A 14908-nucleotide genomic window follows, 5' to 3' on the forward strand; every position below is an offset into this window, starting at 1 on the left:
AGCGATTCCCAATCCATCCCATAAACAGTGATTCCCAATCTATCCCATAAACAGTGATTCCCATCCATCCCCATAAACAGTGATTCCCAAACCATCCCATCAACAGTGATTCCCAATCCATCCCATAAGCAGTGATTCCCAATCCATCACATAAACAGTGATTCCCAATCTATCCCATAAACAGATATTCCCAATCGATCCCATAAACAGTAATTCCCAATCAATCCCATAAACAGTGATTCGCAATCCATCCCATAAACAGATATTCCCAATCCATCCCATCAACAGATATTCCCAATCCATCCCCATAAACAATGATTCCCAATCCATCCCATAAACAGATATTCCCAATCCATCCCATAAACAGTGATTCATAATCCATCCCATAAACAGTGATTCCCAATCCATCCCTTAAACAGATATTCCCAATCCATCCCATAAACAGATATTCCCAATCCATCCCATAAACAGTGATTCCCAATCTATCCCATGAACAGTGATTCCCAATCCATCCAATAAACAGATATTCCCAATCTATCCCATAAACAGTGATTCCCCATCCATCCTGTAAACAGTGATTCCCAATCTATCCCATAGACAGTGATTCCCAATCCATCCCATCAACAGATATTCCCAATCCATCCCATAAACAGTGATTCCCAATCCATCCCATGAACAGATATTCCCAATCCATCCCATAAACAGTGATTCCCAATCTATCCCATAAGCAGGTATTCCCAATCCATCCCATAAACAGTAATTCCCAATCTATCCCATGAACAGTGATTCCCAGTCCATCCCATAAACAGATATTCCCAATCCATCCCATAAACAGATTCCCAATCCATCCCATAAACAGTGATTCCCAATCCATCCCATAAACTGTGACTTCCAATCTATCCCATAAACAGTGATTCCCAATCCATCCCATAAACAGTGATTCCCAATCCATCCCATCAACATATACTCCCAATCCATCCCATAAACAGTGATTCCCAATCTGTCCCATAAACAGATATTCCCAATCCATCCCATAAACAGTAATTCCCAATCTATCCCATAAACAGTGATTCCCAATCCATCCCTCCAACAGATATTCCCAATCCATCCCATAAACAGTGATTCCCAGTCTATCCCATAAACAGTGATTCCCCATCCATCCCATGAACAGTGATTCCCAATCTATCCCATGAACAGTGATTCCCAATCAATCCTATAAATAGATATTCCCAATCCATCCCATAAACAGTGATTCCCCATCCATCCCCATAAACAGATATTCCCAATCCATCCCTGTAAACAGATATTCCCAATCCATCCCATCAACATATTCTCCCAAACAATCCCATAAACAGATATTCCCAATACATCCCATCAACAGATATTCCCAATCCATCCCCATAAACAGTGATTCCCAATCCATCCCATAAGCAGTGATTCCCAATCCATCCCATCAACAGAGATACCCAATCCATCCCATAAACAGTGATTCCCAATCCATCCCATAAACAGTGATTCCCAATCTATCCCATAAACAGTGATTCCCGATCCATCCCCATAAACAGTGATTCCCAATCCATCCCATCAACAGTGATTCCCAATCCATCCCATAAGCAGTGATTCCCAATCCATCCCATAAACAGTGATTCCCAATCTATCCCATAAACAGTGATTCCCAATCCATCCGATAAACAGATATTCCCAATCCATCTCATAAACAGTGATTCCCAATCTATCCCATAAACAGTGATTCCCAATCCATCCCATAAACAGTGACTTCCAATCTATCCCATAAACAGTGATTCCCAATCCATCCCATAAACAGTGATTCCCAATCCATCGCATCAACATATACTCCCAATCCATCCCATAAACAGTGATTCCCAATCTATCCCATAAACAGATATTCCCAATCCATCCCATAAACAGTAATTCCCAGTCTATCCCATAAACAGTGATTCCCAATCCATCCCATAAACAGTGATTCACAATCCATCCCCATAAACAGTGAATCCCAATCCATCCCATAAACAGTGATTCCCAATCCATCCCATAAACAGTGATTCCTTATCCATCCCATCAACAGATATTCCCAATCCATTCCATAAACAGTGATTCCCAATCTATCCCATAAACAGTGATTCCCCATCCATCCCATTAACAGATATTCCCAATCCATTCCATAAACAGTGATTCCCAATCCATCCCATCAACAGATATTCCCAATCCATCCTATAAACAGTGATTCTCAATCCATCCCATCAACAGATATTCCCAATCCATCCCATTAACAGTGACTTCCAATCTATCCCATAAACAGTGATTCCCAATCTATCCCATAAACAGTGATTCCCAATCCATCCCATAAACAGTGATTCCCAATCCATCCCATCAACAGATATTCCCAATCCATCCCATCAACAGATATTCCCAATCTATTCCATAAACAGCTATTCCCAATCCATCCCATAAACAGTGATTCCCAATCTATCCCATCAACAGTGATTCCCAATCAATCCTATAAATAGATATTCCCAATCCATCCCATAAACAGTGATTCCCCATCCATCCCCATAAACAGATATTCCCAATCCATCCCTGTAAACAGATATTCCCAATCCATCCCATCAACATATTCTCCCAAACCATCCCATAAACAGATATTCCCAATACATCCCATCAACAGATATTCCCAATCCATCCCCATAAACAGTGATTCCCAATCCATCCCATAAGCAGTGATTCCCAATCCATCCCATCAACAGAGATTCCCAATCCATCCCATAAACAGTGATTCCCAATCCATCCCATAAACAGTGATTCCCAATCTATCCCATAAACAGTGATTCCCGATCCATCCCCATAAACAGTGATTCCCAATCCATCCCATCAACAGTGATTCCCAATCCATCCCATAAGCAGTGATTCCCAATCCATCCCATAAACAGTGATTCCCAATCTATCCCATAAACAGTGATTCCCAATCCATCCGATAAACAGATATTCCCAATCCATCTCATAAACAGTGATTCCCAATCTATCCCATAAACAGTGATTCCCAATCCATCCCATAAACAGTGACTTCCAATCTATCCCATAAACAGTGATTCCCAATCCATCCCATAAACAGTGATTCCCAATCCATCGCATCAACATATACTCCCAATCCATCCCATAAACAGTGATTCCCAATCTATCCCATAAACAGATATTCCCAATCCATCCCATAAACAGTAATTCCCAGTCTATCCCATAAACAGTGATTCCCAATCCATCCCATAAACAGTGATTCACAATCCATCCCCATAAACAGTGATTCCCAATCCATCCCATAAACAGTGATTCCCAATCCATCCCATAAACAGTGATTCCTTATCCATCCCATCAACAGATATTCCCAATCCATTCCATAAACAGTGATTCCCAATCTATCCCATAAACAGTGATTCCCCATCCATCCCATTAACAGATATTCCCAATCCATTCCATAAACAGTGATTCCCAATCCATCCCATCAACAGATATTCCCAATCCATCCTATAAACAGTGATTCTCAATCCATCCCATCAACAGATATTCCCAATCCATCCCATTAACAGTGACTTCCAATCTATCCCATAAACAGTGATTCCCAATCTATCCCATAAACAGTGATTCCCAATCCATCCCATAAACAGTGATTCCCAATCCATCCCATCAACAGATATTCCCAATCCATCCCATCAACAGATATTCCCAATCTATTCCATAAACAGCTATTCCCAATCCATCCCATAAACAGTGATTCCCAATCTATCCCATCAACAGTGATTCCCAATCCATCCCATAAGCAGTGATTCCCAATACATCCCATAAACAGATTCCCAATCTATCCCATAAACAGATATTCCCAATCCATCCCATAAACAGTAATTCCCAATCCATCCCATAAGCAGTGATTCCCAATACATCCCATAAACAGTGATTCCCAATCCATCCCATCAACAAATATTCCCAATCCATCCCCATAAACAGTGATTCCCAATCCATCCCATAAGCAGTGATTCCCAATCCATCCCATAAACAGTGTTTCCCAATCCATCCCATAAATAAATATTCCCAATCCATCCCATAAACAGTGATTCCCAATCTATCCCATAATCAGTGATTCCCAATCCTCCCATAAACAGTGCTTCCCAATCCATCCCATAAACAGATATTCCCAATCCAACCCATAAACAGTGATTCCCAATCCATCCCATAAACAGTGATTCCCAATCAATCCCTTAAACAGATATTCCCAATCCGTCCCATAAACAGATATTCCCAATCCATCCCATAAACAGTGATTCCCAATCCATCCCATAAACAGTGATTCCCAATCCATCCCATAAACAGATATTCCCAATCTATCCCATAAACAGTGATTCCCCATCCATCCAGTAAACAGTGATTCCCAATCTATCCCATAAACAGTGATTCCCAATCCATCCCATAAACAGATGTTCCCAATCCATCCCATAAACAGTGATTCCCAATCTATCCCATAAACAGATATTCCCAATCTATCCCATAAACAGTGATTCCCCATCCATCCAGTAAACAGTGATTCCCAATCTATCCCATAAACAGTGATTCCCAATCCATCCCATAAACAGATGTTCCCAATCCATCCCATAAACAGTGATTCCCAATCTATCCCATAAACAGGTATTCCCAATCCATCCCATAAACAGTAATTCCCAATCTATCCCATAAACAGTGATTCCCAGTCCATCCCATAAACAGTGATTCCCAATCCATCCCATAAACAGATATTCCCAATCCATCCCATAAACAGATTCCCAATCCATCCCATAAACCGTGATTCCCAATCCATCCCATAAACTGTGACTTCCAATCTATCCCATAAACAGTGATTCCCAATCCATCCCATAAACAGTGATTCCCAATCCATCCCATCAACATATACTCCCAATCCATCCCATAAACAGTGATTCCCAATGTATCCCATAAACAGATATTCCCAATCCATACCATAAACAGTAATTCCCAATCTATCCCATAAACAGTGATTCCCAATCCATCCCATAAACAGTGATTCCCAATCCATCCCCATAAACAGTGATTCCCAATCCATCCCATAAGCAGTGATTCCCAATCCATCCCATCAACAGATATTACTAATCCATCCCATAAACAGTGTTTCCAAATCCATCCCATAAACAGATATTCACAATCCATCCCATTAACAGAGATTCCCAATCCATCCCATAAACAGTGATTCCCAATCCATCCCATAAACAGTGATTCCCAATCCATCCCATAAACAGTGATTCCCAATCCATCCCATCAACAGATATTCCCAATCCATCCCATCAACAGATATTCCCAATCTATTCCATAAACAGCTATTCCCAATCCATCCCATAAACAGTGATTCCCAATCTATCCCATCAACAGTGATTCCCAATCCATCCCATAAGCAGTGATTCCCAATACATCCCATAAACAGTGATTCCCAATCTATCCCATAAACAGATATTCCCAATCCATCCCATAAACAGTAATTCCCAATCCATCCCATAAGCAGTGATTCCCAATACATCCCATAAACAGTGATTCCCAATCCATCCCATCAACAAATATTCCCAATCCATCCCCATAAACAGTGATTCCCAATCCATCCCATAAGCAGTGATTCCCAATCCATCCCATAAACAGTGTTTCCCAATCCATCCCATAAATAGATATTCCCAATCCATCCCATAAACAGTGATTCCCAATCTATCCCATAATCAGTGATTCCCAATCCTCCCATAAACAGTGATTCCCAATCCATCCCATAAACTGATATTCCCAATCCAACCCATAAACAGTGATTCCCAATCCATCCCATAAACAGTGATTCCCAATCAATCCCTTAAACAGATATTCCCAATCCATCCCATAAACAGATATTCCCAATCCATCCCATAAACAGTGATTCCCAATCCATCCCATAAACAGTGATTCCCAATCCATCCCATAAACAGATATTCCCAATCTATCCCATAAACAGTGATTCCCCATCCATCCAGTAAACAGTGATTCCCAATCTATCCCATAAACAGTGATTCCCAATCCATCCCATAAACAGATGTTCCCAATCCATCCCATAAACAGTGATTCCCAATCTATCCCATAAACAGGTATTCCCAATCCATCCCATAAACAGTAATTCCCAATCTATCCCATAAACAGTGATTCCCAGTCCATCCCATAAACAGTGATTCCCAATCCATCCCATAAACAGATATTCCCAATCCATCCCATAGACAGATTCCCAATCCATCCCATAAACAGTGATTCCCAATCCATCCCATAAACTGTGACTTCCAATCTATCCCATAAACAGTGATTCCCAATCCATCCCATAAACAGTGATTCCCAATCCATCCCATCAACATATACTCCCAATCCATCCCATAAACAGTGATTCCCAATGTATCCCATAAACAGATATTCCCAATCCATACCATAAACAGTAATTCCCAATCTATCCCATAAACAGTGATTCCCAATCCATCCCATAAACAGTGATTCCCAATCCATCCCCATAAACAGTGATTCCCAATCCATCCCATAAGCAGTGATTCCCAATCCATCCCATCAACAGATATTACTAATCCATCCCATAAACAGTGTTTCCAAATCCATCCCATAAACAGATATTCACAATCCATCCCATTAACAGAGATTCCCAATCCATCCCATAAACAGTGATTCCCAATCCATCCCATAAACAGATATTCCCAATCCATCCCATAAACTGTGATTCCCCATGCATTCCCATAAACTTGATTGTCCCCATCATAATCTGTGATTGCCTTCATCACTTTCTTTACAGAAGCTGCTACACATACCATTTGAAAAAAGTGTCTATATTATCAGTTGTATGTCTACTGTCTGCAATTTGATGTTCATCTCCTTGCAGGTTGCTACAAAATAATAGACAATAGACAATAGACAATAGGTGCAGAAGTAGACCATCAGCCCTTCGAGCCTGCACCGCCATTCTGAGATCATGGCTGATCATCTACTATCAATACCCGGTTCTTGCCTTGTCCCCATATCCCTTGATTCCCCTATCCATAAGATACCTATCTAGCTCCTTCTTGAAAGCATCCAGAGAATTGGCCTCCACTACTTTCCGAGTCAGTGCATTCCAGACCCCCACAACTCTCTGGGAGAACATGTTTTTCCTTAACTCTGTCCTAAATGACCTACCCCTTATTCTCAAACCATGCCCTCTGGTACTGGACTCTCCCAGCATCTGGAACATATTTCCTGCCTCTATCCTGTCCAATCCCTTAATAATCTTATATGTTGCAATCATATCCCCTCTCAATCTCCTTAATTCGAGCGTGTACAAGCCCAGTCTCTCTAACCTCTCTGTGTAAGACAGTCCGGACATCCCAGGAATTAACCTTGTGAATCTACGCTGCACTTCCTCTACAGCCAGGATGTCCTTCCTTAACCCTGGAGACCAAAACTGTACACAATACTCCAGGTGTGGTCTCACCAGGGCTCTGTACAAATGCAAGAGGATTTCCTTGCTCTTGTACTCAATTCCCTTTGTAATAAAGGCCAACATTCCATTAGCCTTCTTCACTGCCTGCTGCACTTGCTCATTCACCTTCAGTGACTGATGAACAAGGACTCCTAGATCTCTTTGTATTTCTCCCTTACCTAACTATACACTGTTCAGATAATAATCTGCCTTCCTGTTCTTACTCCCAAAGTGGATAACCTCACACTTATTTACATTAAACGTCATCTGCCAAGAATCTGCCCATTCACCCAGCCTATCCAAGTCACTCTGAATTCTCCTAACATCCTCATCACATGTCACACTGCCACCCAGCTTAGTATCATCAACAAATTTGCTGATGTTATTTTCAATGTCTTCATCCAAATCATTGACGTAAATTGTAAACAGCTGTTGGTCCCAATACCGAGCCCTGTGGCATCCCACTAGTCACCACCTGCCATTCCGAGAAACACCCATTCACCGCTACCCTTTGCTTTCTATCTGTCAACCAGTTTTCTATCCATGTCAATGTCTTCTCCCTGATGCCCTGAGCTTTGATTTTACCCACCAATCTCCTATGTGGGACCTTATCAAATGCCTTCTGAAAATCGAGGTACACTACATCCACTGGATCTCCCCCATCTAACTTCCTGGTTGCATCCTCAAAAAACTCCAACAGATTAGTCAAGCATGATTTACCCTTGGTAAATCCATGCTGGCTCGGCCCGATCCTATCACTGCTATCTAGATATGCCACTATTTCATCCTTAATAATGGACTCTAGCATCTTCCCCACCACCGATGTCAGGCTGACAGGTTGATAGTTCTCTGTTTTCTTCCTCCCCCTTTCTTAAAAAGTGGGATAACATTAGCCATTCTCCAATCCTCAGGAACTGATCCTGAATCTAAGGAGCATTGGAAAATGATTATCAATGCATCCGCAATTTCCAGGGCCACCTCCTTTAGTACCCTAAGATGCAGACCATCTGGACCTGGGGATTTGTCAGTCTTCAGTCCCATCAGTCTTCTCATCACCGTTTCCTTCCTAATGTCAATCTGTTTCATTTCCTCTGTTACCCTATGTCCTTGGCCCATCCATACATCTGGGAGATTGCTTGTGTCTTCTTTAGTGAAAACAGATCTAAAGTACTCATTAAATTCTTCTGCCATTTCTCTGTTTCCCATAACAATTTCACCCAATTCATTCTTCAAGGGCCCAACATTGTTCTTAACTATCTTCTTTCTCTTCACATACCTAAAAAAGCTTTTGCTATCTTCTTTTATATTCCTGGCTAGCTTGCGTTTGTCCCTCATTTTTCTCCCCATATTGTCTTTTTAGTTAAGTTCTGTTGTTCCTTAAAAACTTCCCAATCATCTGTCCTCCCACTCACCTTAACTCTGTCATACTTCCTTTTTTTTAATGCTATGCAATCTCTGACTTGCTTTGTCAACTACTTTGGCCCCTTTCCTCCCTTTGAATCCTTCCTTCTCTGGGGGATGAACTGATTTTGCACCTTGTGCATTATTCCCAAGAATACCTGCCATTGCTGTCTTTTCTGCTAGGCTATCCATCCAGTCAACTTTGGCCAGCTCCTCCCTCATGGCTCCATAGTTTCCCCTGTTCAACTGCAACACTGACACCTCCGAGCTGCCCTTATCCTTCTCAAATTGCAGATAAAAACTTATCATATTATGATCACTACCTCCTAATGGCTCCTTTACTGCAAGATTGCTTATCAAATCCTGTTCATTACATAACACTAAATCCAGAATAGTCTTGTCCCTAGTCGGCTCTCATACAAGGAACCTAAAGGAACTCTTTAAAAGAAAGGCTAACAAACACTGAATGTGCTGAAGAAAAACATATTGCACAAACAATAAAAGTATGCAAATAGCATTGAGAACTGCAGTTCACAAAAGTGAGTCCACAGCCATGAAGCCAGTCATTACTGCAGCTGATTCAGGCACTCAGTAGTTGCTGCCCACAGCCTGATTCAGTGCTGAGACCAGTAAATCTCACAGAGCAGCAAGCTGAGCACCAGCCTGGTACAACAACCTTTTCAACCTGGCCCAGCACTTCAATCAGCTAAAGCTTGGGTCATTCTTCACTCCTGGACCCCAGCCCTGCACCTGTGTACACTCTAAGCCTAGAGCCCGCTGCCTCAATTTGGTCCAGAGCTTAAATCAGTCAAACCTTGGCTTTTTCCTCACTCTCAAACCAAACTCTGTGCTTCGACTCTGCCTCGCTTTGGTTCAACCACATTGAATCACCCCCAAGTCTGCTCTAGCATCGGCCAATCACTGCCTCATTCCCTGCTGTCAGGATCCAACCCCGCCCACTTGCTTTGGCCCATATACCTTTGAGACTTCAGTTCACACCACAAAAATGCCAGGCTCTACAGACAGTTCAAAGGCTCAGATGCAAAAGGGAAGTTGCAGGCTATTGATTGCCATGGTTGCCTCCAAGAAAAGGTGTGATTAATAGAGTAATTTATAGTTTTGAACATTTTCTTTGCTACGTTGTTGTCACTGTGCTTGACCAGCACCATCTTAAACTGGACTATAAGACCATAAGACCATAAGACATTGGAATAGAATTAGGCCATTCTGACCATCTGCTCCACCATTCCATTATGGCTGATTTATTTACCCTCTCAACCCCATTCTCCTGCCTTATCTCCATAACCTTTGATGCCCCGATTAATCAAGAACTTATCAACGTCCACCTTAAATATACCCAATGACTCAGCCTGCACATCCGTCCATGGCCACGAGTTCCAGATTCACCACCCTATGGATAAAGAAGTTTTTCCTCATCACTGTTCTAAATGGCTGTGCCCTCTGGTCCTAGGCTCCCCACTTTGGGAGACATCCTCTCCACTCCACTTTATCCACGCCTTTCAATGTTCATAGGTTGCACTGAAATCCCTCCTCATTCTTCTAAACTTCAACAAGTACAGGCCCAGAGCAATCAAATGCTCCTCATATGTTGTCCCTTTCATTCGGGATCATTCTTGTGATCCTCCCCTGGACCCTCTCCAATGCCAGCACATTGACTTGTCCACCCAAAAGCACTGTGAGAGTACCTTCATCAGGTTCAAGAAGATAGCTGTCCACCACTTTCTCAAGGGGAATTTGACTGGCAGTAAGTGGTCCCAGATAAAACAAAGTATTGCCCTTCATAAATCTGTGCCCATTGTGATCTGACTGCATCATACCATATGTAATCCTCTACCAGCTCCCATCCCAGGGCCTATAAGACTTCTCCATGATCTGCTTAACCCTTTGACCTATCCAATCTTTTCACATTACAACTCCTGAATTTCTTGCCAAGCAACTTTCCAGCCACCCAACGCTCTGAACAACTCTTAACTGACAGACACTTCTCCTCTCCTGCAACACCCCGTACATCTATGGACACCACAATGACTGACCTATCTTTCCAGCAACCAGATCTATATCCAAACAGCCTCCTTTACATCGGTGAGACCCGACATAGATTGTGGGAGACCCCATTCCCATTCGAAATCTTCTACTACCATGATGAGACTACTCTCAGGTTGGAAGAGGAACACCACATATTCCATCTGGGTAGCCTCCAACCTGACGGCATGAACATTGATTTCTCTAACGTATGCTAATTTCTCCCTCTCCCTTTCTCTCTTTTCCCATTCCCCATTCTGGCTCCCCTCTCACCCCTTCTCTTCTCCTCACCTGCCCATCAACTCCCTCTGGTTCCCCTTGTCCTTCCCTTCCGTGGTGACTATTTGAACATTAGAAAGTTTTTGACAAGAACAGGCCTTTCAGTACAACAAAACTTTCCAAATTCCTATTCACATGATGTGTTGAAATAACTATTGAGTTTAGATTTTAAAGTCTCTAAGGTACTACCCTCAACTATACAACTAGGTAGCTTGCTCCGTGTGTCCACAACTCACTGTGTAAAGAAATGCTTACAGCCGTTAGTCTGAAATTTTCCCTTAACCAGTCTCCACCTATGACCCCATGACCTTAATTTTGAAGTAGCAGCTGGCATGCACTTTAATTATACCCCTAATGATTTTGAACACTTCCATCATTCTACATCAACTTAGGCTGAAAAGATTAAATTCTTTCTGTCGTGTATGTGGCTGTTTACACAACAATATCATTAATAAAAATGCCGGAGACTGGAGCTACATTAACAGGGTTCTTTACTAACTAAAACTGAACTGAACACATATATACAGATCAATACGTGCCCAATAGCGCACACTCAATAACATGTTACTACAACATAAGACAGTCCCACATTATACAGTAGGCTATAAGGTACACTCCTCCCCTTTTATTTGAAAAGTGTATCAACTTTTTTTTACGCTAAACAAATACTGTATGGGTATCCTTAATATACAAACACGCACCCACTGTTTAATTAGTAACTTAATACTATGAAATTATAACAAAGTAATGTAATAATAATTATAACTCAGGTCTTTTGGGGGGTATCTTCTCTGCCCCTCTGAATAACGTCTGTCAATAAACTTGTTTGTTTTAATACAGATTTCCATATAAAAGTCTTGAAAAGTTGACCTCTGAGCACAGGGACTTTCCGTGCTCTGCTTCAAAGATGACTGGCCACCAACAAAAGAAGTGGTTGGTGATCTTTTGTCTCTCCTAGTTATTCAAAATTCAGGGCAATCCAATGACTCACAGAAAGGTCAGTACTTTATCAGTAATCGTTCACCATTTGCTGCAGCAGTTGATCGAAATCCTGTTGTTTGTTCCATTGTTTTTAAACTGCTGTTAAAGTACAGTTTTGCTGATATTAAGGATTACCTGCAGTGCTATCTGTCTGGCTCAAGAGGGAGAATTCCTTCAGATGCACATTCAGAGCAAGTGTGAAAATACAACAATAGAACCCGTACAGTTTGGTGCCAGAATTCACATCTGTTTTGATGCTGTTTCCCAACTTCTTTGTGAAAAACAAGACTCACTGGCTGAGAATTCAAAATATGTATGTGCAAAAGAAACTTTCCGCAAAGGTTTAAGAGTATGATTCTCAATGGAGGAAAAAATTTACCTTGTGCGAAAGCTGTTCTGCTTCAACGGAATTGATTTTGTTTTCTGTTAGGTTTACCTTCTTCCCCAGCAACCTGGCTTTCATTTATTTCACCACCCTTGGTAATGTCTCCCTGAGGCTGGTTGCTATATTGTGGGCGGCAACCATAGCGACGACGAACAAAGTGATGTGGGTAACGCTGTCTCCTGTTAGGAGGACGCTGATGCTGATTGTGATGATCTTGGTTTTCTCCATCTGTTGCGGTCACTGCTCCATCTCTTTTCTCTACACCTTCAATGTTCTGTTGGTACTTATGTGGTAGACCTCAGTGGCGCGGGTTGTAACGAAGATAACGATTTCTGTCCGCAGCATATCGGCTTCCTTGGACTGGATCTCCTCCAGGACCAGTTACGTTTGCTGCTACAGCATCCTTTTTGTCAAACTCCAGAGTTGCACCATCTCCAACACTGCGGAGGTATTACCGTGGGTTATTCTTTTTTATAGCAGTCTGATGTACAAACACATCTTCTTTGTATTATTCTTGTTGATGAATCCATATCTATTTCATACATTGAATCACTTTACTGTTCCAAGAACCATTGTGGTGATGACTTTCTTTTTCCTGGGGATTTGGGTTTGTCTGGCTGATGCTGCTGCTGTTCAGATTGCTGCTCTGTCTTGACCTCGCTCATGGTGTTGACAGGCTGTGTGACGTTGTTACTTCTCCGTCTGGACTTCGTTCACAGTGTGGACAGGCTGTGTGAGGTGGTTGCTGCTCCGTCTCGGCCTCGTTCATGGTGTGGACAGGCTGTGTGAGGTGGTTGCTGCTCCGTCTCGGCCTCGTTCACGGTGTGGACAGGCTGTGTGAGGTGGTTGCTGCTCCGTCTCGGCCTCGTTCATGGTGTGGACAGGCTGTGTGAGGTGGTTACTGTTCCGTCTCGGCCTCGGTCACAGTGTGGACGGGCTGTGTGAGGTGGTTGCTGCTCCGTCTCGGCCATGCTCGTGGAGTGGACAGGCTGTGTGAGGTGGTTACTGCTCCGTCTCGGCCTCGGTCACAGTGTGGACGGGCTGTGTGAGGTGGTTGCTGCTCCGTCTTGGCCTCGGTCACAGTGTGGACAGGCTGCGTGAGGTGGTTGCTGCTCCGACTCGGCTTCGTTCACAGTGTGGACAGGCTGTGTGACGTGGTTGTGGCTCCATCTCGACCTCGTTCTCAGTGTTGACAGGCTGTGTGAGGTGGTTGCTGCTCCATCTCGGACTTGTTCAGTGTGGACAGGCTGTGTGAGATGGTTGCTGCTCAATTTCGACCTCGTTCACAGTGTGGACAGGCTGTGTGAGGTGGCTGCTGTACCGTCTCGGCCTCGGTCACAGTTTAGACAGGCTGAGAGAGGTGGTTGCTGGTCCGTCTCAGCCTCGTTCATGGTGCTGACAGGATGTGTGAGGTGGTTGCTGCTCCGTCTCGGCCTCGTTCATGGTGTGGACAGGCTGTGTGAGGTGGTTGCTGCTCCGCCTTGGCCTCGTTCGCTGTGTGGACAGGCGGTGTGAGGTGGTTGCTGCTCCGACTTGGCCTCGTTCACAGTGTGGACAGGCTGTGTGAGGTGGGTGCTGCTCCATCTCGGCCTCGGTCACAGTGTGGACAGGCTGTGTGAGGTGGTTGCTGCTTCATCTCGGACTCGTTCAGTGTGGACAGGCTGTGTGAGGTGGTTGCTGCTCCGTCTCGGCCTCGGTCACAGTGTGGACAGGCTGTGTGAGGTGGTTACTGCTCCGTCTCGGCTTCGTTCACAGTGTGGACCGGCTGTGTGAGGTGGTTGCTGCTCCGACTCGGCCTCGTTCACAGTGTGGACAGGCTGTGTGAGGTGGTTGTGTCTCCGTCTTGGTCTCATTCACAGAGTGGACTGGCTGTGTGAGGTGGTTGCTGTACCGTCTCGGCCTCGGTCACAGTTTAGACAGGCTGTGTGAGGTGGTTGCTGGTCCGTCTCAGCCTCGTTCATGCTGTTGACAGGCTGTGTGAGGTGGTTGCTGATCCATCTCGGCCTCGTTCAGTGTGGACAGGCAGTGTGAGGTGGTTACTGCTCCATCTCGGACACGTTCAGTGTGGACAGGCTGTGTGAGGTGGTTACTGCTCCGTCTTAGCCTCGTTCACAGTGTGGACAGGCTGTGTGAGGTGGTTGCTGCTCCGTCTTAGCCTCGTTCACAGTGTGGACAGGCTGTGTGAGGTGGTTGCTGCTCAATTTCGACCTCGTTCACAGTGTCGACAGGCTGTGTGAGATGGTTGCTGTACCGTCTTGGCCTCGGTCACAGTTTAGACAGTCTGTGTG

General features: G+C 43.7%; 1 pseudogene; it reads right to left on the reverse strand.

Moving 5' to 3' along the window:
* Positions 1-11724: 11724 nt before the first annotated feature.
* Positions 11725-13428, reverse strand: LOC132397780 (Y-box-binding protein 1-like; annotated as a pseudogene).
* Between the last annotated feature and the right edge of the window lie 1480 nt (positions 13429-14908).

This window comes from Hypanus sabinus, chromosome 8 (genome assembly GCF_030144855.1).
Source record: "Hypanus sabinus isolate sHypSab1 chromosome 8, sHypSab1.hap1, whole genome shotgun sequence".
Taxonomy (NCBI): Eukaryota; Metazoa; Chordata; class Chondrichthyes; order Myliobatiformes; family Dasyatidae; genus Hypanus; species Hypanus sabinus.